A 22,578-nucleotide genomic window follows, 5' to 3' on the forward strand; every position below is an offset into this window, starting at 1 on the left:
AATCAATACACATTTCCAGCTGCATAATGTAAAGAAATAAAGTCACCTACTGAAGCCAATTCACTAGAGAAAAATCAAGTCATTGACTACACTGGCAATAACCCTACTTCATTCCCTTCCAACCAGGATATCATAATAAGAATTGGTCTCCCACAGGGCCCCTTCTGACTGAATTCATGTGTCTGTAATGAATTCCTTCCTCATTCTTTTTTTCTGGCCTGTGTGCACAGTAAAAATAATGATATCACAATTCTTCTCTGTGAAATTCCATTAACTTCATTCCTCATTTAATTTTTTTAATTCAAGAAATGTTTATTGGGTATTAAACTTTTTAGTTTTAATTTATCTAGGTCTTTTAGCCTCAGTTTGCTAAGTCGCTTCAGTCGTGTCCGACTCTGTGTGAACCCATAGACGGCAGACCACCAGGCTCCGCCATCCCTGGAATTCTCCAGGCAAGAACACTGGAGTGGGTTGCCATTTCCTTCTCCAATGCATGAAAGTGAAAAGTGAGAATGAAGTCACTCAGTCGTGTCTGACTCTTTGCGACCCCATGGACTGCAGCCTACAAGGCTCCTCCGTCCATGGGATTTTCCAGGCAAGAATACTGGAGTGGGGTGCCGTTGCCTTCTCTGATATTAATCAAATAATACATAAAAGTAAGTTGCATACATAAATTAATGTCATCATAATTTGCTAAGTGAGATATGAAAAGGAAAATGTTTTTCTAAGATTCAAGCAAGTAAGGATATGGATCCCATGTGGGCAGATCAGTTTAGTCATTGAGTTGTGTCTGACTCTTTGCAACCCCATGGACTGCAGCACACCAGGCTCCCTGTCCATCACCAACTCCCAGAGCTTGCTCAAATTCATGTCCATCCAGTCCATGATGCCATTCAACCATCTCATCTTCTGTCATACCCTTCTTCAATCTTTCCCAACATCAGGGTCTTTTCCAATGAGTCAGTTCTTCGCATCAGGTGGCTAAAGTATTGGAGTTTCTGCTTCAGCATCAGTCCTTCCAGTGAATATTCAGGACTAATTTCCTTTAGGATTGACTGGTTTGGTCTCCTTGCAGCCCAAGAGACTCTCAAGGGTCTTCTGCAACACCACAGTTCGAAAGCATCAATTCTTCAGCGCTCAGCTGTCTTTATAGTCCAACTCTCACATCCATACATGACTACCGGAAAAACCATAGCTTTGACTAGATGGACCTTTGTCAGCAAAGTAATGTCTCTGCCTTTTAATATGTTGTCTAGGTTGGTCATAGCTTTTCTTCTATGTGGTGGGCAGAAAAACAAAGACAATGAAACCAGGAACAAGAAGCTAGCGGAAACTCTAATCTTAAATGTGAAGATTTGTCCTTAAGGGTTTTGTGTGTTCCCTGGAGGTTCTGGAGGGTGGCTAGGCAAGAGCTGCTTACTTACTTCAGTTAAAATTTAATGTATACAATGAGCATTTATTTCATGAGTGTTTGCTAAAAGTTATAAAACATAGAAGGCGTCATGTAACATTATCCATTTTATGAATTGTTAATTTAAGTAACATTAAAAAAATCACTCAAACAATTCACCATTAAAAAAAATTCCTCATTCCTTAAAAAAAAGTTACTTTTTATTAAGTTTTTGCTATTTTTCTATACTGGATATCATATATTTTCAACAGACGTTTGGTTAACTAGGGTTTTTAGGGAACATGTTCAGACTCTCCCTTTGCAAAAATGTTCCACTTTTAAAACTAAAAAGCTCCACATAATCAAGTTATGGCTTCCATTAAAGGCTCAAAGACAGAAGCTAATTAAATTGTTCAACTCCCAGCTTTGCTTCTTATTAAGCAGTTGCTTGCTTCATCAGTCATGCCAAGTCAAGGACTAATTTAAGGAATTAAAAAAAATTCCCCAGGAAACCAACGTTTCCAGTAGGAAGCAACTGTCTCTGTTCATTCACTGAATCTGGCAAGAAAATGGTAAAAATGGATAAAACCAAATAATGCTCATCACTGACAAAGATTAAAGACCTTTTAGAGTTCAGTGGTTATTCAGTAGAGGAAGACACAGTAAAAGCAGAAAAGTATTAGATGTGGTTCCTACACCTTTACATGTGGCAAATAGCTGGTAGAACAGAGCTATCCTATAACAGAGCAACAAGCTATCCTAGAACAGGAAATATTCCTGTGGCAATTTACAAGAGGCGTGTCTAGACATGAACTTTAATTAGCCCATCTTGCTTCACAGGAATTATGGACACCAAAGAAACTCTTCCAGAGGCTTCCTGGATACAGAGATCTTTGTACTTTTTCCCCTAAGATAGTTCCATAAATTTTAATTCAAGTTGGTTTCTTGGTAGAGAAAACCATGAAAAGGTTTGGAGAAGGCCTCTCAACCATCAACTTGTGAGAATTCCAGGAAGAGGACTCCCAGAGGCAGGACCACTAGAAACATCTTGGCCAGGCTGATTCAGTCTTCGGCCAACAGTTCACCCAACACCTGTTATGAGTCCACTCTGCGCCAGGCACTGTGATGCAACTCCAAATACAAAATGGGAGACATGCTCATGGGCCAGCAGGTAAGCAACAGACTGATCATCCCCACACAAAGAGGTAAATGCATGGTGCTCAGGGGGCACTCTTTGCTTTCCAGGGAATAAATACCCAGCAGATGTGATATGTAAACAGTGAGGAGATATCCAGTGGTACTCAGGGTAAACCAAGAGAATATCTTCTCTTCTACTAAAATCCCAACAAGACGCTTTAAGGCTGAAGCCCAAAAAGATTCAGTTACACCAGCTGACTCTAGAACGAACTACCTGGAAATGCAACAGCTGCTCTCAATTCCCCATGTTCGTTATCCCACTGTAACACAAAGAATTCCTTAGGGAGTATGCTGGAATCACCAATGTCACCTCCAATCTGTAATACACATACATACCACACTCCTTCATTCTCTGATACAACTTCCAGATAAAACCACTGCTGTACTGATTAGCAGTAAAAATCCTTAAAACCAGGGGGAAAGGCCTTGTGTGGTTGTCTTTAAGGGCAACAAGGAAGGAGGAAGCTGGGAAGAACATTCTACACATGCTTAGCAGTCCTTTTCCCATTTCTAGTAAGTTCCCTTTCCTATTTCCCACACTGATTCCAAACATTGATTGCTCTCAAACCTCCTGTTCTCCCTGTCTTGCAATAGATGAGGTTTCTTCCCAATTCACCAAAAAATGTAGGCTCTCAAGTGTGAACTTCTGATGATGGCAATGTTTACCACCTCCCCTCACCCCAACCCAGAAGCTCTTCTCTGCACACTATGGATTCTGCAGGGGTGTATGTCCCACACTTTCAACATGGCTTACACTGTGTACAACCAAACCCCACTATCTCCCAAGGAACCAGTCCTGGATGGTCAGCTACCCTCTCAATGGCTCCATAGGAGCATCCTGGAGACCTCCAGCATCTACATGGCCCAAAGCAGAACTTAAACCCATTCCAGTCCTTCCCCCAGGGTTCCAGATCTCAGAGAAGGACATTATCAACCATGACACCTCTCCACCTTCAATCTAGAGCAGCTCTCTCATCCCGGACTCCTTATCTCTTACTCCCACAGTTAACTGCCAAGTCCTGGGAGACTGAAGAATACCAAATGAATAGCAACGTGATTCCAGGGAAGTTCTGACAATTTTTCTTGAGAGCCTTATGAACAACACAAAAATTGTGGCTGGTTAACAAGTAATTCCAGAGTTAGTTGCAAAACTAGAACCAGCATGAAGTTCAGTGATCTGAAGGAGACTTGAGAAATATCTCCTGCTATCACATAAGGTTCTCTCTTTTTGATCTCTTTCAGAAATATTTTATAAATATTTATATGTTTACTCACTCTGCTTATAACACAGAGCTGGGAAAGATAGCTAATATAATTAGTTAACAGATTCTGGTTTCAAAATTATCTTCAGAAGCTGAAATAATAATCCCAATCAGAAAAACAGGAATACATTTTTAAAAGGTAATACCCAAGTATAGGACTTAGAATAATAGTGACATAATACACACAAATACACATGGAGGAAATCTTACCATTTTAACTTGCACAAACCAGTGAGAAATAATAATGTAATGAAGACACTAATAACAAAAACAAACTTTAGAACCATTTATAATCAGAGAGTTAGATCAAGAAATATCAGCCCTATTTTACTCTGAATTAACAACATATCAAAGTACCTTTAGAACAGTGTAACTAAGATGTGATTTTTAGAAAACATATCATATCATAAAGAGTTGAAGGGCTGAGAGATGTCAGCTTAGAAACAAGATTATTTAGAGAGGACTGAAGGGCATTCTGCGAACATCTAAAGAAGTGTCACATAGAAAAGTAAAAGAGAGAATTTACTCTGCGCTACTCCAGATGACCCATATGTGCAAAAATTACAGAAAGGGACGAGCTCACCTTAACTGAAGGAAGCATCTTCTAACAATTTAGAAGTACCCAAGCATCCATCAGGTGCCATAGTGGTAAGTGCAATGCAGGAGACGCAAGAGACGTGGGTTTAATCCCTGGGTTGGGAAGGTCCCCTGGAGAAGGAAATGGCAACCCACTCCAGTATTTTTCCTGGAAAATTTCATGGACAGAGTAGCCTGGCGGGCTGTAGTCCATGGGGTCACAAGGAGTCAGACATGACTGAACACACACACAAATATCATCATGGAAATGGTAAAATGACCACAAGGTTGGTTCACAAGCCTAAATTTTAAAGAACTTAAAAGTAAGATTCTGGAATTCTAGGACTGAATTGGCATCTAAAAGGTTAATTTTGTATTAGCTTCTCAACAGTCTATCACTTATGTTTTACAAAATCAAAATTACGTGCATAAAAAAACAGCAGTCATGTACTACCCGGTGGGAAGCACACAGGTCCTGTCACAGACTTGAGTCTGAGCCTCACTTCCACCACTTGTTGGCTGTGCGACCTGGGACGAGTCACTTGCCTTGCCTTACCTGCATTTCAGCGTCTTCATCTGGAAAGTGGAGATAAGGACAGGATTAATCTGACATGGGGAATAAACCACGGAACGCTCGGTGCTTAGAACAGTACTTGGCATGTGGTGCACACTAGAGTACTATTTATGCTTCCACTATTGTCCATCTCCTGGGTCTGTCATCACTCCAGCCAAGGAAAATAAGACCAGTTTATGACCACTGGGCTCTTTTCTCTAACTCATCCCCTTTACATTAGTCAACACTCAAAACGCAGGTGGCCCCACTGTAGAAATCTAGCCTCCACTGGACTATCCACTGTCATGCTCCAATGTTCCTTCTGGTCACCTGACCCAGCCCATCGCCCCTCCACCTCCCACATGCTTCCACTAGCCCCCTGAAAGTGAAGGCCTACACCCAGAAAACAGTGCTCTCTCCATGGCCTCTCCTCTGCCTGCTCTGAAGACACCGTCTTCTTCTGCATCCTTTCAGCTGGCCCAGGCCCTCATCCATCAGGGTCAGGAGTGACCCCACATCCTCTTTACTCCTCATGGTTCACTTCAAGCCTCTCTCCTCCCTTCTCTCACCTCCCACAGACAACCAGGATGTTAGGTCCTTCCATTCACACCCTCTCCCACTCCGTAGTGATATCATATTCCAACCTCCTGAACATTTCCCCCCATTCAAAAACTTTGGTCCTGGTTCACTTACATCCTCAAGCCCTGCCATCATCCGGTGTGTATGCATGCTTAGTCATTCAGTCTGACTCTTTGCAACCCTACAGATTGCAGCGTGCCAGGCTCCTCTGTCCATGGGATTTTCCAGGCAAGAACACTGGAGTGGGTTGCCATTTCCTGCTCCAGGGGATCTTCCCGACCCAGGGATGGAACCCATGTTTCTTGAGTCTCCTGCATTGGCAGGTGGGTTCTTTACCACTCAGCCACCTGGGAAACCCCACCATCATCCTGAGTGACTTCCTATGTAGAAGACCCAGTTTCCTTAACAACTCAATCCCTTAATCTTTTCTTTCAACCTCTTATTTTGTGTTGGAGTACAGCTGATTGACAATGTTGTGATAGTTTCAGGTGTACAACAGCGACTCAGCCATACGTACACGTGTATCCATTCTCCCCCAAACTCCCCTGCAATCCAGGCTGCCACATAACATTGAGCAGAGTTCCCTGTGATATACAGTATGTCTCTTAATCTTCGTTTGGAATGGGACTTCACTCATTTGTTTGTCATCTCTTATCCATCACTTTTCTGCCTCCAAAATATTTCAAGAATTCTTTGTTGAACTTTCCTTCAAGTGTGCTTAGTATGACAACATTCTCAAGGTCATTGACCTCTCAGCTGTTCCTCAATCCACTAGCCCTTTCCTGTTTATGCCCCTCTTTAATCGGCTTAGATCCTAGAGCCCATCATTTCAATAAGTCTTTCTAACATCCCACATTCCCTTTCTATTGCCAAGAGCCGGCAAAACTCCAATGGTGGATATGTCCAACAATTTACACAGTGACAAGCCCCAAACAATCAGAGCACTGTTGGAAAAAGTCACATAACAGAGAAGACTGAGGCTGGTGAGTGTGAAACTACAGAGAGATCAAACAGCTCTCCATCCTGCTCTGCCCTTCCAATGCATTGCCCTTGCCAACCAATCCTTTTATGCACCACAATTAATTTTCCAAACTGCCCCTCCTCTTTTCAAACCTCCAGCCATACAGCCTCATTTTCAACAAATACCCATCCTACTTCACAGAAGAATAGAAGACAACATATAAAAAGTATGTTGTCACGCTGGGTTGGCGAAAAATTTCATTCAGGTTTTCCCACAGCATCTTATGGAAAAACCTGAACGAACTTTTCGGCCAAACATCAACCATTCAAACTCCCCATCTCTCCTCCCTTCTCAAGGCCACCTCTCTCACCTGTGCAAGTGGGGCCATCCTCTCTGGTCTTCTTGGGAAACTTTTTTTCCCATTATCCTCTATTCTCTCTTCAACTATTGGTTTCTTAAAAAAGATTTTATTTTATTTAGCTAGTTACTTATTTTTGGCTGCACTGGGTCGTCATTGCTGCCTAGGGGCTTTCTCTAGCTGTGGTGTGTGGGCTTCTCATTGCAGTGGCTTCTTGTAGAACATAGGGTCTAGGTGCATGGGGTTCAATAGTTGCAGCACATGGGTTTAGCTGCTCCACAGCACGTGGGATCTTCCTGGACCAGGGATTGCACTCGTGTCCCCTGCATTGGCAGGCAGAGGCTTAACACCTAGACCCCCAGGGAAAAAAGCCCCTGCTATTGGTTTTTAAACAGGCTCAAGTTCCCAGAAAAAAACAAAAATCAGTACACCCACCACCTCTTCTTCATTCTCCTCTTTTCCAGTGTAATCTCTTAACCTTTCTCCTTTCCTCTTCCTAAGGACAAAGTTCTAGAAAGGTTTGTAAATATCGCCATTCCTCAACTCTCTACTCTTCGTTCTCATTCCCACCCTCGTTACTCCCCTGAAACAGTTCTGCTAACATCAGCAACGGCTTCTGCGTGTGGCCTCTGTGTCCCCTGACACCTCTGCAGCATTAGACACTATGGGCCACTTTCTCCTTGAAACACTTGCTCCTTCCCTGTTTTTAGACACCACACTTCTTCTGCCCAGAAACTAAGTAATAGAATCCCCTAAGTTTCAGTCCCTGCCTCTCTTCTACTTGATTTCACCTATACCTGCGGCTTTGGTTACCACTTATATGCAGAAAAACCTCAAGTTCAAACTCCACCCTAGGTCGCCCTCTGAGCTCCTGACATAACTGCCTGGCTGTTAATACCACAGAGCTTTTCAAACCCCACTCAGGGCCTGATCTCCAAACTTGCTCCTCCTCTAGGTTCTTCATTTCTTCTGTGAATGGTACCACCATACATTCCCATTTGACAGCCAGAAACCTAGGAATCATCCCTGATAACTTGATTTCCACACCATCCTACTAAGCCACCATATCCTTTCCCTTCCTAAATAACTTTCACAAACACCCATTTTTCTCAACCTGTTATCACCACTTTTCTGGACTGTCTCCAAATTGGTCTCCTTAGGGTGGAAGACAGATTGGAGGACCCCAGGGGAATTAGTTTTAAAAGCTGTCTCTGGTCATACACTTCCTCACATACCCCCAACCTAAAACATTCACTGGGCACCCAGTCCTCTGATGAGGGCTCTGCTCTCCCCAGCTTCAAGAGGCACTTACCCTCACTTGCTTCCCTCCTCAGCCGACGTGGCCTTCTTTCTGTCCCTTAAAGATGCCATGTTCCCTCCAGCCTCAAGGCCTCTGCATAGCCTACCTCCCCACTCCCGCCCTGCCCCTCCACTGCCACAATAAGGCTCAGGTCAATCCTCACTTCCTCAGGGAAGCCTTGTTGGAGCAAACCCCCCCTTGTCTGCTTGCATGGCATCACATCCCTCTCTTTTACAGATGCAATTTAAATGAACATCTCTCCCAGTGGAATATGAGCCCCACGAGGGTGGGAAACATAAACATTTCCCCGCATCATGGTGTCCTCTTATCTAACACAGTGCCTTGCCACACAGGATGCGCTCAACAAATGTCTATGAAATATAATGATAACAACAGACATTCATATTCTTACATGTGCTTTGCATTGTAAAATGCAAAGTTACAGGTCCCTCATTTTGCCAGTACAATCAGAACACTGGAAATAAGAATTTTCTAAATTGACAACCTTAGTGTTATAGCGCAGAAGGCAATGGCAACCCACTCCAGTCCTCTTGCCTGGAAAATCCAATGGGCGGAGGAGCCTGGTAGGCTGCAGTCCATGGGGTCGCTAAGAGTCGGACACGACTGAGCAACTTCTCTTTCACTTTTCACTTTCATGCATTGGAGAAGGAAATGGTAACCCATTCCAGTGTTCTTACCTGGGGAATCCCAGGGATGGGGGAGCCTGGTGGGCTGCTGTCTCTGGGGTCGCACAGAGTCGGACATGACTGAAGCGACTTAGCAGCAGCAGTGTTATAGCATGAACACATACTGACTGCAAAAGGATCCTCACCTCCAAACATCCAAAATAAGAGTACCAACACTACAAAACAAACTAATATTGAGCATGTGCCTTAGTCTATTTGTGCTGCTATCACAAAACACTACAGACTGAGAGACTTTAAAATACCATATGTTTATTGCCCACAGTTCTGGGGGGTGAGAAGTATGATATCAGGGTACCAGCATGATTGGAGAAGGGCCCTCTTCTAGGTCACAGAGTTCATGTGATGGAAGGGGCAAGGAAGCTCTGTGGTATCTCTTTTAAAAGCGTACTAATCCCATTCATGAGGGATCAACCCTCATGACCTAATTACCCCTAAAGACTCCACCTACTATTACCACCACTTTGATGGTTAGGATTTCAACACAAGAATTTTGGTGGGGGAGTCACAAACATTCAGACCACAACAGTATGATATTTGGTGTCTATTCCAACCAAGGTGTGACATGTGTTCTCAAGTTTTCAAGAGTATATTTAACTGTAATCTGCACTGTGTTTTCATATTCTTTCCAATTACAGAAGTACTTATTTATCAATTTATCTATCAGTAGCCCTAACATCGGAGAAGGCAATACTTCTTTCAAGGCAGTACTCTTGCCTTGAAAATCCCATGGATGGAGGAGCCTGGTAGGCTGCAGTCCATGGGGTCGCTACGAGTTGGACGCGACTGAGTGACTTCACTTTCACTTTTCACTTTCACACAATGGAGAAGGCAATGGCAACCCACTCCAGTGTTCTTGCCTGGAGAATCCCAGGGACGGCAGAGCCTGGTGGGCTGCCGTCTATGGGGTCGCACAGAGTCGGACACGACTGAAGCAACTTAGCAGCAGCAGCAGCAGCCCTAACATGTAAAAGTGTTTTAAAAGTCTCTATTAACAAACTGTAAGTCATCTGTAAATAAACACATGACGATAAAAAATGAGATATTCACCAGACCAAACAAATAAAAATCCTACCAAAGAAACACCTGCTCCCCACCCATTCTGGTTTGATTTGCATTTTCATATGGCTGGAACATTGCAATCATCTTTCTCAGTGCTCACGAAATGTCAATAATTAACCAGAGATATTAAAGCCACTTGGTAAAGAATAACTTATCTACTACCCACTACCCACTTTTGACTTTTCATTCATGTAAAAATTTGAGCATCTAATCAAATGTGTACATAGCTTTTGGCTAACTGCAGTCACTGCTTTTGTTATTGTTTTGTTATCATTGCTAACTCTGCATTAAGAACTATATGAAAAAAAAGGTAGGAGAATCTACCTCTTTTTTTTTTTCTTCTGAGCATCAAGTTTAAGAACCATTAGCACTGGAAAAGTCTAAAACCCCAGCTGCATAAATGTCAACCTAATTTCTATAAATCCTCCAATATTCATGGTATCCCTTTTTAAACTGAAGCAAGTGAAAAGAAATGAAGACTAAACCAGAAAAGGCTAAAGAACCCTATAAGTTACACTCCTTTTCGAGGATATGATGTTACTTAAGATTTAAGAAGGAATTGCTCATTACTATAGAAAAGATTGCTCCATAGTTCTTCCCTGTCAGTTAAGACCCTAAACTTTGAATAAGGGTATCCTTTACATTTTTTCCTATACTTACAACTCGTTCTCTTCCTAGAACATATAATAGAATTCAAGTTAAAGAGAAACTGTTTTATTCTGCTGTTACAGAGCTTGGCTATGGTTAATCCCCTGAAACAGGTTTTTGTTTTTTGAATATAGATTGTTTAATGAAAACAAAGGATGAAATATGTAAGGCTACATGTCCATACATTTCTAACTGACCTTTATTACCCCCAAGATTATATGTAATAATTACAATCACAGAGTGTTAGGGCCAGAAGAAGGCTAAATTGTTCCCCAAAACTGGCTATAAGAGCCACCCACTGCCAGGCAAAACATTCAGGGTAATCTATGTCATGACAACTTTTCTGTTGTTCTTATTCAAACATTTTTATTTCATTTTACATTGACTCCTGGCTTGGGATTTGTTTTTATAATGCCTAACAAGAAGTGAGGCTGTAATACAAAAAAGGCCTTCTTTTCCAGCTCCCAACCCACTGAAGAATACTTTCCTTGGGCAATTCAAGAGTATATTTTCCAGGGTCTTAAGGCTCAGTGCATAGATGGCACAATTATTTGATAAATGTTGCTTCCTAGCATCTTACTCCACTCAAAAACTTTCATAAAGAAGTCTGCCTTTTAAACTTATAAGTTCCAACCACAGCCACTAGGTTTTGGATAAACCAGAATGCCTTAAGCCAGAAGACATAAACAATTAGAAGATCACACTAATATAGTATCTGACGCAAGCAAAAAGTAAGGGGTTGGAATTTGAGGACCCATCTTTAAGGAACTCAACATTTCAAACACAATGCACTCCCTGAGCCTTAGATGGGGTCTGTGTGAATGAGAGGCTCTGTAGGTGAAGCAGGGACCAGGTGGGCCCACATAACCTGGGGGACTCTGGGAGAAGAGGCGGTTCTGCATCCCATCTCTCCCGGCTTCTGATGTGCTCATTTTCAGATTTCCACTCTTTCTTTCCTGGAGGGATCACAGCAGGAGCCTCTTGGCTTGGGACAACTACTGGCTTCCTGCCAACACTAGGAAATCCAGGAAAAGCTGGACAGAGCAAGTTTTCCAACTGTGTTTTGTTCTTTTAAAAAAAAGAAGAAAGAAAGAAAGAAAAGAAATCACTGGGACACCTGCCAAGCAACCTAGAACTTCAGAATCTAAGGAGACAGGGAGGGCCTTCTCACCTCCAAATTATCCACCTGATTACCCCCGAGGAAGGGCTCAAGATGCAAGAAAGGGACTGTGGCAGGGCTTTGCCTGCCTACCTGTTTGTCTTCTATTTTTCTCTTGCCTGCTCTCCACAGGAAAAAAGGAGATTGTATTAAATGGGTTTGAGATGTTGAAGAACAACTGGGCAAATTTCTCCCACCTGTTGAGTTCTCGAGCCAAATTAAAGAGATGGGAATACCGGATCACCCCACCTGCCTCCTAATAAATCTGTATACAGGTTAAGAAGCAACAGCGAGAACTGGACATGCAACAACACACTGGTTCCAAATTGGGAAAGAAGTACATCAAGGCTATATATTGTCACCCTGCTTATTTAACTTCTGTGCAGATTACATCATGCAAAATGCTGGGTTGGATGAAGTACAAGACTGCTGGAAGAAATATCAATAACCTCAGATATGCAGATGATGCCACCCTTCTGGCAGACAGTGAAGAGGAACTGAAGAGCCTCTTGATGAAAGTGAAAGAGGAGACTGAAAAAGTTGGCTTAAAACTCAACATTCAGAAAACTAAGATCATGGCATCCAGTCCCATCACTTGAAGGCAAATAGATAGGGAGACAACGGAAACAGTGACAGACTTTATTTTCTTGGGCTCCAAAATCACTGCAGATGTTGACTGAAGCCACAAAATTAAAAGATGCTTGCTCCTTGGAAGGAAAGCTATGAGGAACCTAGACAGCATATTAAAAAGCAGAGACATTACTTTGCCAACAAAGGTCCATCTAGTCAAAGGTATGGTTTTTCCAGTAGTCGTGTATGGATGTGAGATTTGGACCACAGTGAAGGCTGAGCACCAAAGAATTGATGCTTTTGAACTGTGGTGTTGGAGAAGACTCTTGATAGTCCCCTGGACAGCAAGGAGATCCAACCAGTCAATCCTAAAGGAAATCAGTCCTGAATATTCATTGGAAGAACTGATGCTGAAGCTGAAACTCCAATACTTTGGCCACCTGATGCAAAGAGCTGACTCATTTGAAAAGATCCTGATGCTGGGAAAGATTGAAGGCAGGAATAGAAGGGGATGACAGAAGATGAGATGGTTGGATGGCATAACTGACTCGATGGATATGAGTTTGGGCAAGCTCCTGGAGTTGGTGATGGACAAGGAAGCCCGGCATGCTGCAGTCCATGGGGTCACAAAGAGTCAGACACGACTGAGTGACTGAACTGAACTGAGAGAGAGCTAGAATCAAATCCTAATCCTGATATTCATCAAGTGGTCTTGGGCAAGAAGACTATGACCTGCAAGATCTATAAAATGGAGATAAGAGTGCCAAAAGTGCAAGACAGTTATGTGGCATAAATGAAATGAGTTAAACATGCCTCCCACAGTGCTTGGCACATGCAGCCACTTGCAGCAAGTCATTTAGTGATCATAAATTCCTTTGTAATGTGGCATTACCATCCCATCATTCACAGATATATTGTCCTTGTCTCTGTCCCCTGTGAATGTGAGTTGGCCTTGGCACCTGATGACAGATACAGTAGAGGAGAGGGTTCCAGAGTCTAGGGAAGCCGCCAAAGACCTTGTAGCATCTGCCTTTCACTGTCCTGGAGAGTTGCCCAGAGACTGCCGTGTAAAGAAACCTGTCTGGCCTACTGGAGGATTAGAGGTCATGTGGAGAACTGAGGCTGCCCAGCTGACAGCCAATATGCAATACCAACTACCAGCCATGCTGGTAGGTCCACTCTGGACCTTCCAGCCCAACTGACCCTTCAGCTGAATGCAGACACACTAATGAACCTATAACCAACAGAGTAACTGCTCAACCACCAACCAGAATCAGAAGAAAGAAACTGTCTTAGGTTTGGGAGTGGCTAGCTATTTAGCAATAGATCAAAACACCTCTCAATAAAGGATATCATTTATTACTACCACTCTTTCCTAACTGGAAATGTTTACAACTATCTCTCTGACAGCACCAAGTCACACAGGGACAGGATATTCTGTATCTTAAGCAACGTGATCATTTCCCCCTTCCCTTAACCTAGGGACCCTGAGGTTTGTCTACACCTATGACCTGATTAGGGAATTTGGTGGCTTCAATGAGAAGACAGCCAAGGAATTATTAAATTCTCTAAGTGGACCTTTGTCCTGTTACCTAAGAGCCACTTAATCCCTACCCACAGTACTTTGAGAGTGGTTTCTCTTCTTACTTCCTGCCATAACACTGCTGTTGCCTCAAATTGCTCCCAATTGCACTTTTTTCCAATAAACATGGTACTTATCTGACTCAGTATCTGATCTGACACTCTCAGGTAGTCAAAAAATCTAAATGCATTGATGTGTTTCTTTGAACCATTTCACAGATCAGAGAGTTGATGATGTGCAAAACAAATCTGATGTGGCTTCAGGTGAATTCAAGTTTAACATTTATTACAAACCTCATGTTTAAATACAGAAGTAAGTCCTATAAAATACCTAAGCTTGGCCCATAGACTTGGTAACAAAGAACTGTTCTGGGTCACTGTTCATGAGACCAGGCTTAAGTGAATGAGGTTATGGAAGCTCAGATCCAGGTGGTTCAGGAAAGTTGAACTTTCCCCAGCTTTACAAAATAGGATCAAGCGACCCCAGCTTGTAGTTCTCTACTGCCACAAACATTCATTCTGCAACCTATAAACAATGCTAAGCTTGGTGATGCTCTCAAGGATTCTTGGAACTGTAGCTCTGCCCTTTCTAATTTGTGGAGCTGATCAGTGAGCAAATTACCATCCTTCCTGCATGGACCAAGTGCAGAGTTTTGCTCTTCTTTGTTTTAAAGAAAAACTTTTTCTTCCATCTTTGTCATGGTTCAAATACATCCGTGTCATCGAAAACATCTCACTTCTTGCTTTGTAACTTGCAAGCCTAGTATTCTTGGGTAAGTGAGTTCTACTAAAATTCCACTACATTTAGAACTTCCACTAAGATTATATATCCTCTACTACTTTGCAGGAAAAAAAAAAAAACTGTCCAAGAACAATATCGGATGGCTGTTTTCATTGGACATGTATCCTCTTAAAGCTATTTCTGGATTAAACCCATGAACTTACACCTCACCCTAATGACTTTTCACTGGCAGTGCTAAAGCATAACAGCCCTGGCCAGAACGGAGGAACATGATATGAAAGACATCATAAAGCAAGGGCGCTAGGTTTTATTGTAAGATACCAGGAATGCGGTTGAGTAGGCTGGCCGCTGCAAGTGCAGCATTTTCTTTATGCAAATCCAAAGGAGAAATTTCTTTCACCTCCTCGAATTAGGAATAGATGGGCTTCTCCAATCTGGTTTCTCTTCTGGACACCTTAGAGCTTATTCTGGATTGTTGGCCTCTTCTCTTTGGGTGCTGGAAATCTGATGGCCAGAACTTTCAGGAAGAATAGAACAGCACTTCAAAGTACATTTGCCAGCCTCATTCATACCTCCATCTTATTTTCCTTTCACTTATTTTTCTTACTTATCCTAAGTTCACTTTATCTTGTCGTATTGTGTGCATCTTTGTAAGCCTTCCCTAGTCATTTTTGGAACAGGGTGGGATATAATTAAAGACATAATAATCAGTGTGTATGCCTAATCCCCCCACTCTAGAGAGAGCGAGCTCTTGTAAGTAAGTGCTGAGCGTTGCCCCACTTTAAAATCCCTATGGTGTCTAGTGTTGTGCTTTTACTGTTCAATAAATATTTGGGGAATTAAATAGCAGAATATGTACATTTTGATAGCATTATGTTACCTGAATTATGAAACAAGCAATATACTTATGATTTTATCCTTTATCCTCAGAACAAATTCACATGAGTGTGAAGGGATGCACATTTAACAGTTTACTTTAGCATTAGTTATCAGAAGCAACCTCAAGGTCCAATGATAGGGACATGGTTAAATACACACGCACAAGACACTATTCCAAGTTATACAGACCCTGAAATGAACAGGAGGGTAAAAAAGAAGGTCCGTCGCATACTACAAAGTGTAAAGGAATGGTAAGCTGTTGCGAAATGATACATTTTCATAAAATACATAGCTGGGCACATTCTGGTATTTGTACAGAAAGAAGGCCTGAAGAGCTACACCCTGCAAACTGATAACTGGCTGAGGCTGGAGGCAAAATGCGGGTGGGATAAGAGCTGGGGGAGGGGGGAAGAAATGAACTTTCATTCTCTGGAACGCTGATTGTAATTTTTTAATAATGTGCAAGTATCACTCTTGTGATTTAAAAATTAAAAACACTGAATAAAACATTTAGAGACTTGAGGCTACAATGCACTCTCAAATTCTCAAAATGCCTAATGTCTTAAGAGTTTGTTGCGAGATACCAAACTGGGATACTCCCAAAACGCTCCCTTTGCTGCAAGCAGCCAGGCCTCCCCTTCCTGCAACGGGGGCCTTCCTCCCTGTAGACTTTATCTTGCCCTGGATTTCTGCACAAAGTATATAAGAAATTGATCTGTTCAGTAACACCCATACAGGTTGTCAAAATACAAAAAGGCAAGAAATCTTTCTCCATCAGAACATAGCTGTAGCATTTATAAGTCCTTTAAATAGCATGTGGGGTTTCCTGGTGGCTCAGTGGTAAAGAATCCAACTGCCAATGCAGGAGACTGGGTTCGATCCCTGTGTCGGGAAGATCCCCTAGAGAAGGAAGTGACAATCCACTCCAGTATTCTTCCCTGGGAAATCCCATGGACAGAGGAACCTGGTGGGCTACAGTTCATGGGGTCGAAAAAGTCAGACATGACTTGGCCACTAAACAACAACAACAAAATAGCATGTAACAAATTATAGAGCACTTAAATTCATAATTGGTTCAATATTTTCACATGTATTAGGGAAAACCATGTTAACTGAGTAACATGAGTATGGGGAAATATGTCCCTAAAAATGAAACACTTTGTAAAGAGGGGTTTTTAATCTGTTCTAAATTTTTTATCAAATGAAAATTCCTTCTTCCTCCTCTTCCACTAAATAAATACCTGCCAAACAAGAGGTCTTCTGTACCTTCAAACTGTACTTTTTAAAGGTTTTTTAAAAGCCTCTTTGGAGAAAGGCTTTTAAATAAATTAACTTGACGAAGATAGTTTCTCTATGTCCCCCAAATTTTAAAGTTAAATCAAAGTCCCACAAGCATAAATCTACCGATGTACCAGTTACTTCTAAAGTGACCATGGCAGGTCACAGTGAACACTAACATAGCCCAGGCCTGGATCCAATGTGAACTCCAAGCCTGGGCTCCATGGGAACAGTCAGGTAGAGACTATATGTCTGTACCTCACAGATGATGTCAGAGAAACCAAGGTTGAAAGCATTAGACAGATAGCAGAAAGCTGAGAAGAGCTGAAGTCAGACACTGAAAACATCAACTAAGGGAGGAAAGGGTCGTCCCTGGTGGTTCAGTGGTAGAGAATCCGCTGGCCAATGCAGGAGATCAATGGGTTTGATCCTTGGGTCAGGAAGAATCCCCTGGAGAAGGAAATGGCAACCCACTCCACACCAGTATTCTTGCCTGGGAAATCCCACAGACAGAGGAGCCTGGTGGGCTACAGTCCATGGGGTGGCAAAAAAATCAAACATGACTTAGCAACTAAACAACAAGGTAAGAAAATCAAACAAGGCAGAGACGGGTGAAAGCAAGGATTCAACTAGGCCAGAGTGTAGATGATAAAAGCAAGCAGTAAGCAAGCGACTCGGCTGATCTCTGATACCTATGTACGTCTTCCTCCTGGCTTTGTATTTGTCCACTGGTGAGGGTGTTAGGTGTTGGAGTCAAATGTTAATTATTATAAAAAGGAAATCCAAGGCATGCAGATCACCTCTGCCCTTGACTAAACACCAGGGCAGAGCTAGTGGAAATAGCTCCAAGGTGCTGGCTCACCTATTTCGCCAAAAGCTTTTTTGGCAATCCCAAAGACTGTGAAAATGATCCCAGTTTGATTGTAGATCTTGAAATAGATGTCAAAGGAAGTCTTATAATCTAACCCTTTTATAAAATGCAATGAGAATACTTCTCCAACTTGCTGTGAGGCAAGCAGCCACTTCCTAAGGAGTTTGATCAGCAAATGGGGTTTTGAAACAACACATCTATCCACTGCTTCTGTAAGAACTTCCCAAAGCTGCCTAACCACCCACCCACTACACACTGCGAGGCCCTTTGCTCCCTATCCAGCTGATGAAAGTGACCTAGTCCATCAGCCAACTTGTTCTGAATCCATTTGCCTTCTTATTTAACCTAAGGAGAGAAACATACTGATCTAAAGACACTACTTTCAAATCTAAGTTTACTCCTTCCACACTTCCTTTTCCCTTAGAACCAGTTGTTTTGCTTTGAAGCAGACAGAACTCGTATGAAGTTCTACTTTTGCACCTTCCCATCCAGCTGCCCTCCATTAACATGAGTCTGGTGTCTATCAGATAGAGATGAGCTCCCATACTCCCCCTGTATCCTCCTGGTCCAGAGATCTCCCAACCACGTCTGTACATCCCTACCCTCTCTAGTATCTCCAAGCCCAATGCCCTGCCCACTCCACTGCAACCTGCTTTTCCATCCATTAGACAAATGGTTTCCAAATAGTGGACTGTGATCCATTAATAGTTAATGAGTTTTTCAGAACACAGAATAGAAACAGAAACGTGTGCTCAGTTGCTCAGTTGTGCCTGACTGACTCCATGGAATTTTCCAGGCAAGAATACTGAGAGGGTTGCCATTTCCTATTCCATGGGATCTTCCCAGCCCAAGGATCAAACCTGTGTCTCTTGCATCTCCTGCACTGGCAGGCAGATTCTTTACCACTAGTGGCACCTGGGAAATCCTGTTCTTCCATCCATTAGACAAATGGTTTCCAAATAGTGGACTGTGATCCAATAATAGTTGATGAGTTTTTCAGGACACAGAATAGAAACAGAAATAGAGTAGAAATAGAAACGAAAATAGAAGCAATACTCAGTAAGGGTACATATTGCTTCATGAAACCTGTTTCACATACACATATACTTACTCATGTCCTAAGTCAATGTGAAAATTGTACTGCTCATTTTGTACTGTGTTGTAATCCAAAAATGCCTGAAACAAGCCTTTGTCCATCTAGTCAGACCCCACCCCCCTTGCTGCTGGGCCCGCTGCGACTGCTTTCTCCATGCCGGCCCCAAGCTCTGAACAGACTGCCAGCTGTCTTCTCCATCGGCTGTTTGCACAAACCTTGGCCTTTTACAGTGACTCACAAGCTCCTTCTCATCCAGCCAGGGACTGCCTTCTCCTTGATCAGACCAATGTTCACACACACCTTTGGTATTCTAGGCCCTCTTTTCAGGTCTGGGATCTGCTAGCAATATCTCCAACTGTTTCACTATGAATAACAAACCCAGAGCAGCAGGACTCCATTTCTTTGTATGCTACCTTTCATCTCCAATGAGGAAAAAAACATCACCAAAGTCACTCTTGAAATAACCTTAGATTTTCTTACAAAAGTAACCTCACTTTCCTGATGTAATATGTTCCCTGGTGTAACACATACAGCGCCTGATACCAATGCCAGGTGACTACAGCTCACTCCTCCTGTTGAATTAAAGTCTGTCTCCCATCCTTGAGAACAGATGGCTAGCCCACCTCCATGTTGCTATCTTCTTCCTCTCACAAAGCAAATGGAAGGAGAGAAAGCATCACCAGGTGACCGTGGGAGCGTGGGCCTCCTTTCCTCTCTCAAGGGCGAGGGCACAAGCTGTCCAGCACAACGCCACCCTGGGCCTGCCCTCTCTTGTCCAAGTGCCCACAGTTCTCACAGAGACAATTCACGCATTATCTTCCTCGACAGAAAAACTCATTCTCTGTAATCCTCCTGTAGATCATCCAGTTTACTTTTCTCAATCAAACTAGGTATCCCACTTTATAGCCTTCCAAGAGATAACAAAGCCAGATGAGTCCTTCATCTGTAGGATGTGGGACATTCGTTTGAGAAGAAGGGTGCACAGAGACACTGAGGTCTGAAGGTTTCTTGTGAAGCAAACTGCTCGGTTTCCTTTCCCACATGCAAGGCCAGCTTTGAGGGAGGATCATACACGTGGGACGTCAGTTTGAGCACCAAGGGAGGGGGTGAACAGGTCTGAGAACTGCAGGACAGCTGTGCTAGGCTTGGAAGGGCAAGAAACACTCGCAAAGTGAAAGGGAGAAAGGGTAAGTCACATCTAGGGCACATTCCAGAATTCTCCTTGCTGCCCCACAACCCCCTCTCCGTGACCCGGCCCTTTTCCCATTTCTCAGTCAGGAATCCAGAGCTCCCTTACCATCTCTCTGGTCACCTGGTTTTGGGGAGGGGGGGCCCTCCAGCCCCTCCCAAATCATCCCTTCCTCCTCCCCTACTCCTAGCTGAAGAAGCTCTGAATCAATCTAGTCCTGAATTAGATTTCTGATGGCTCCCTGCCCGAGGCCTCTGTTTATCTTGCTCATCGAATCTCTCTCAGATGGAGATTTTAGAAAATCAAAGAAAAGACAGGCCAAACTCTTGAATCCACATTCTAGGGTCTACGTGGAAGACTTGCTTTTTAGGAACTTCCTATAAAGTTTCAGCCCCTTGATCCCTGCCATTCCTAGGGACTGCTAAGCATACAGCTTGAGTTGCGAAGAGTCATTTTTCTTTCCAGCAAGATAAAGAAGGCTAAGGGTGAAAGGAACAAGAACAGAAAGTTAAACAGTGTAAAAAATCACTACTGACTGAGCAGCTTGGTTTGCGGCATCTGCCCTTAGGTGTGCAAGATCACACAATAAGGATTCAAACTCTGGAGGGAGGTAATATGGCAAAAAGGAGTTGCAGGGGTAAGGAGAAATAAAGCAGGCTCAAAATATACTAACCTCAGGATCACCTTACAGCACAGGAGGGAGGATGCAAGTAAACTAAAATCCATGCTTCCTCAAAGGAATCTTGCAAATTTTCTAGTGTTGCAAGAGTCTGCTTTTCTAATACAGTTTCACCAATTTAAGGACAGATAAACAAGGAGAAAATTCTCTACTTCACACAGCTCAGTTAAAAAGGGACTGGGATTCTGTAATATATTATCTTAACTGGCTACATAAAGATGAGGCTGCATTCCAAACTATACCCTGCTGGGCTCACACAGCAGTATCTCACTTAAAACACACAATCTAAGATCCATTTTTCTCAGCTCCATTTATGACTGGGTGAAGATTTTATTAAAGTAACGGGTTTTTTTATTCCCCCTACTTCACACACCGACTCATAACATCCTCACAGACTCTTCCAACTTGTCCCCAAACTGGAATCAGATTCATTTAAACATTATCAAAGATCACTCTTTAAGGATAATTTTATAATTTCGTATAAAAATGTGTACTACATTCACACTTAGAATGTGTACAACTAAGAAAACACTGGCCATCAACAGCGACCCTTTCATGAACATAGACAACTTAAAGTGCCTTCACGAAGGGCCATAGGAAAATGCTAGCATTACGGGTCCCATTTCATAGCTGGGTAAACGGAGGCACTTAGTTTAATAAACTTGCTCCGGGATATAATGGTAGAGCTGGAAATAGAAACCAATTTCTCCCTCTGACTTTGACCCCAGTCCCTCTCCCACTAGACTCTTCAGCACTTGCTGACTAAAAATGGGACCCACTTGAGAACTGCAAGGGTAAATGAAAGCTTCTTGTTTTATTTAGTAGCGGGGAGGTGAGAGACCGGGGAGACTTACCTACTTGATGCACCTGATCTCGTGTACTGGCCTCTAACAAGAAAGCTTTCCATGGATGCCCAAACACCTGCCCCTTTGAGCTGAGACCCCAAGGCACCGCCAGGCAGCCCCAAGCAGCCCAAATCACACCGCCCGGGAAACGCGACTGGAACGCGGGGCGTCCGGGCGAGGCGGGGGCCGCGGGCCCGGGGACACCATCTGTGCCCAGAGCGGCCCGCCGGCCGGGATGATGCTGCGCCGGTCGCACACACCTGCTGGAGCCCTCCCTGGAACCCCCGGCCGCCTCCCGCGCGGGGGACTCCCACCCAGCCTCCGGGCGCCTGAGCCCTCGGCCTCACTAGGCCGGGGGCGGGAAGCCGCGGAGCCCCTCCCGCGGGCTGCGCTCCGCGACGCGGAGAGCCGCTGGGCAAAGCGAGCCCGCCCTCCTTCCGAACCCTCTCCAAACCGCGTCACCTGTGCCGGGTCCCGGGGCGACTCGCGCGCGGGCGGCAGTGAGCCGGGCCGGGAGTGGGCGGCGGGTGGTTACAGGAGCCTGGTCATCCGGCCCGGCCCGAGGGCTGGCGCCGGCCAGAGCCGTCCCGCGAGATGCTCGGCGGGAGCCAGGGGAGCCTTGGGCTCCGGGCCGCTGGAACAGCAGCGGAGGCTACTGCTGCCGCCGCGGCCGCCCGGACTGCGGGCTCGAGTTACCGCAGAGCGTCTCCTTAAAGGGGCCGCGGCGCTCGGGCTACGGCTACGGCTCCCCGCGGCTCCGACCCCCGGCCAAAGTGGGCGGGGCCCCGAGGCGGGCGGTGGGGCCGACCTTTGGGTGATGGAACTTGGGTCCCGGAAAGAGCTCAAAAACGGGAGCACGCGAGGCGGGCTGCGATGGGATTCTGCAAGAGCACACCTCGCTTGGAACAGTGTTCGGTTCCGCGTCTTTCCGAAGCAAGTAACAGAACTAGCAAGTGGGGCTACGGTCTGAGTCCGTTCTCGCAGCGGTCAGTACCTGGGCTCGCCACTTAACCAACATTGTTTTCAGATTATAAATTTATGTTCTGCTTTAGTTGTCCAGATTCTGCGTCAATGAAGCCCATGGTTTGACAATCAGAAA

At 44.0% G+C, this 22,578-nt stretch overlaps 1 protein-coding gene across 4 annotated transcripts in view; it reads right to left on the reverse strand.

Moving 5' to 3' along the window:
• The window catches only part of TLCD4 (TLC domain containing 4), a 70,359-nt gene extending 48,014 nt beyond the window's left edge, over positions 1-22,345 (reverse strand). The window contains exons 1-2 of one of the 4 annotated variants that reach the window (XM_059885073.1): positions 21,942-22,168; positions 4,982-5,001 (exon numbers count right to left, since the gene is read on the reverse strand). The gene's annotated coding sequence lies outside the window, so the exon portion shown is untranslated. Of the gene's footprint in view, positions 1-4,981; positions 5,002-21,488; positions 21,576-21,941; positions 22,192-22,287 lie in introns of those variants that run through there. The other 3 variants (XM_024990064.2, XM_024990062.2, XM_024990063.2) reach the window with 3 other exon arrangements.
• Positions 22,346-22,578: the final 233 nt, after the last annotated feature.

The sequence above is a fragment of the Bos taurus genome, chromosome 3 (genome assembly GCF_002263795.3).
Source record: "Bos taurus isolate L1 Dominette 01449 registration number 42190680 breed Hereford chromosome 3, ARS-UCD2.0, whole genome shotgun sequence".
NCBI lineage: Eukaryota > Metazoa > Chordata > Mammalia > Artiodactyla > Bovidae > Bos > Bos taurus.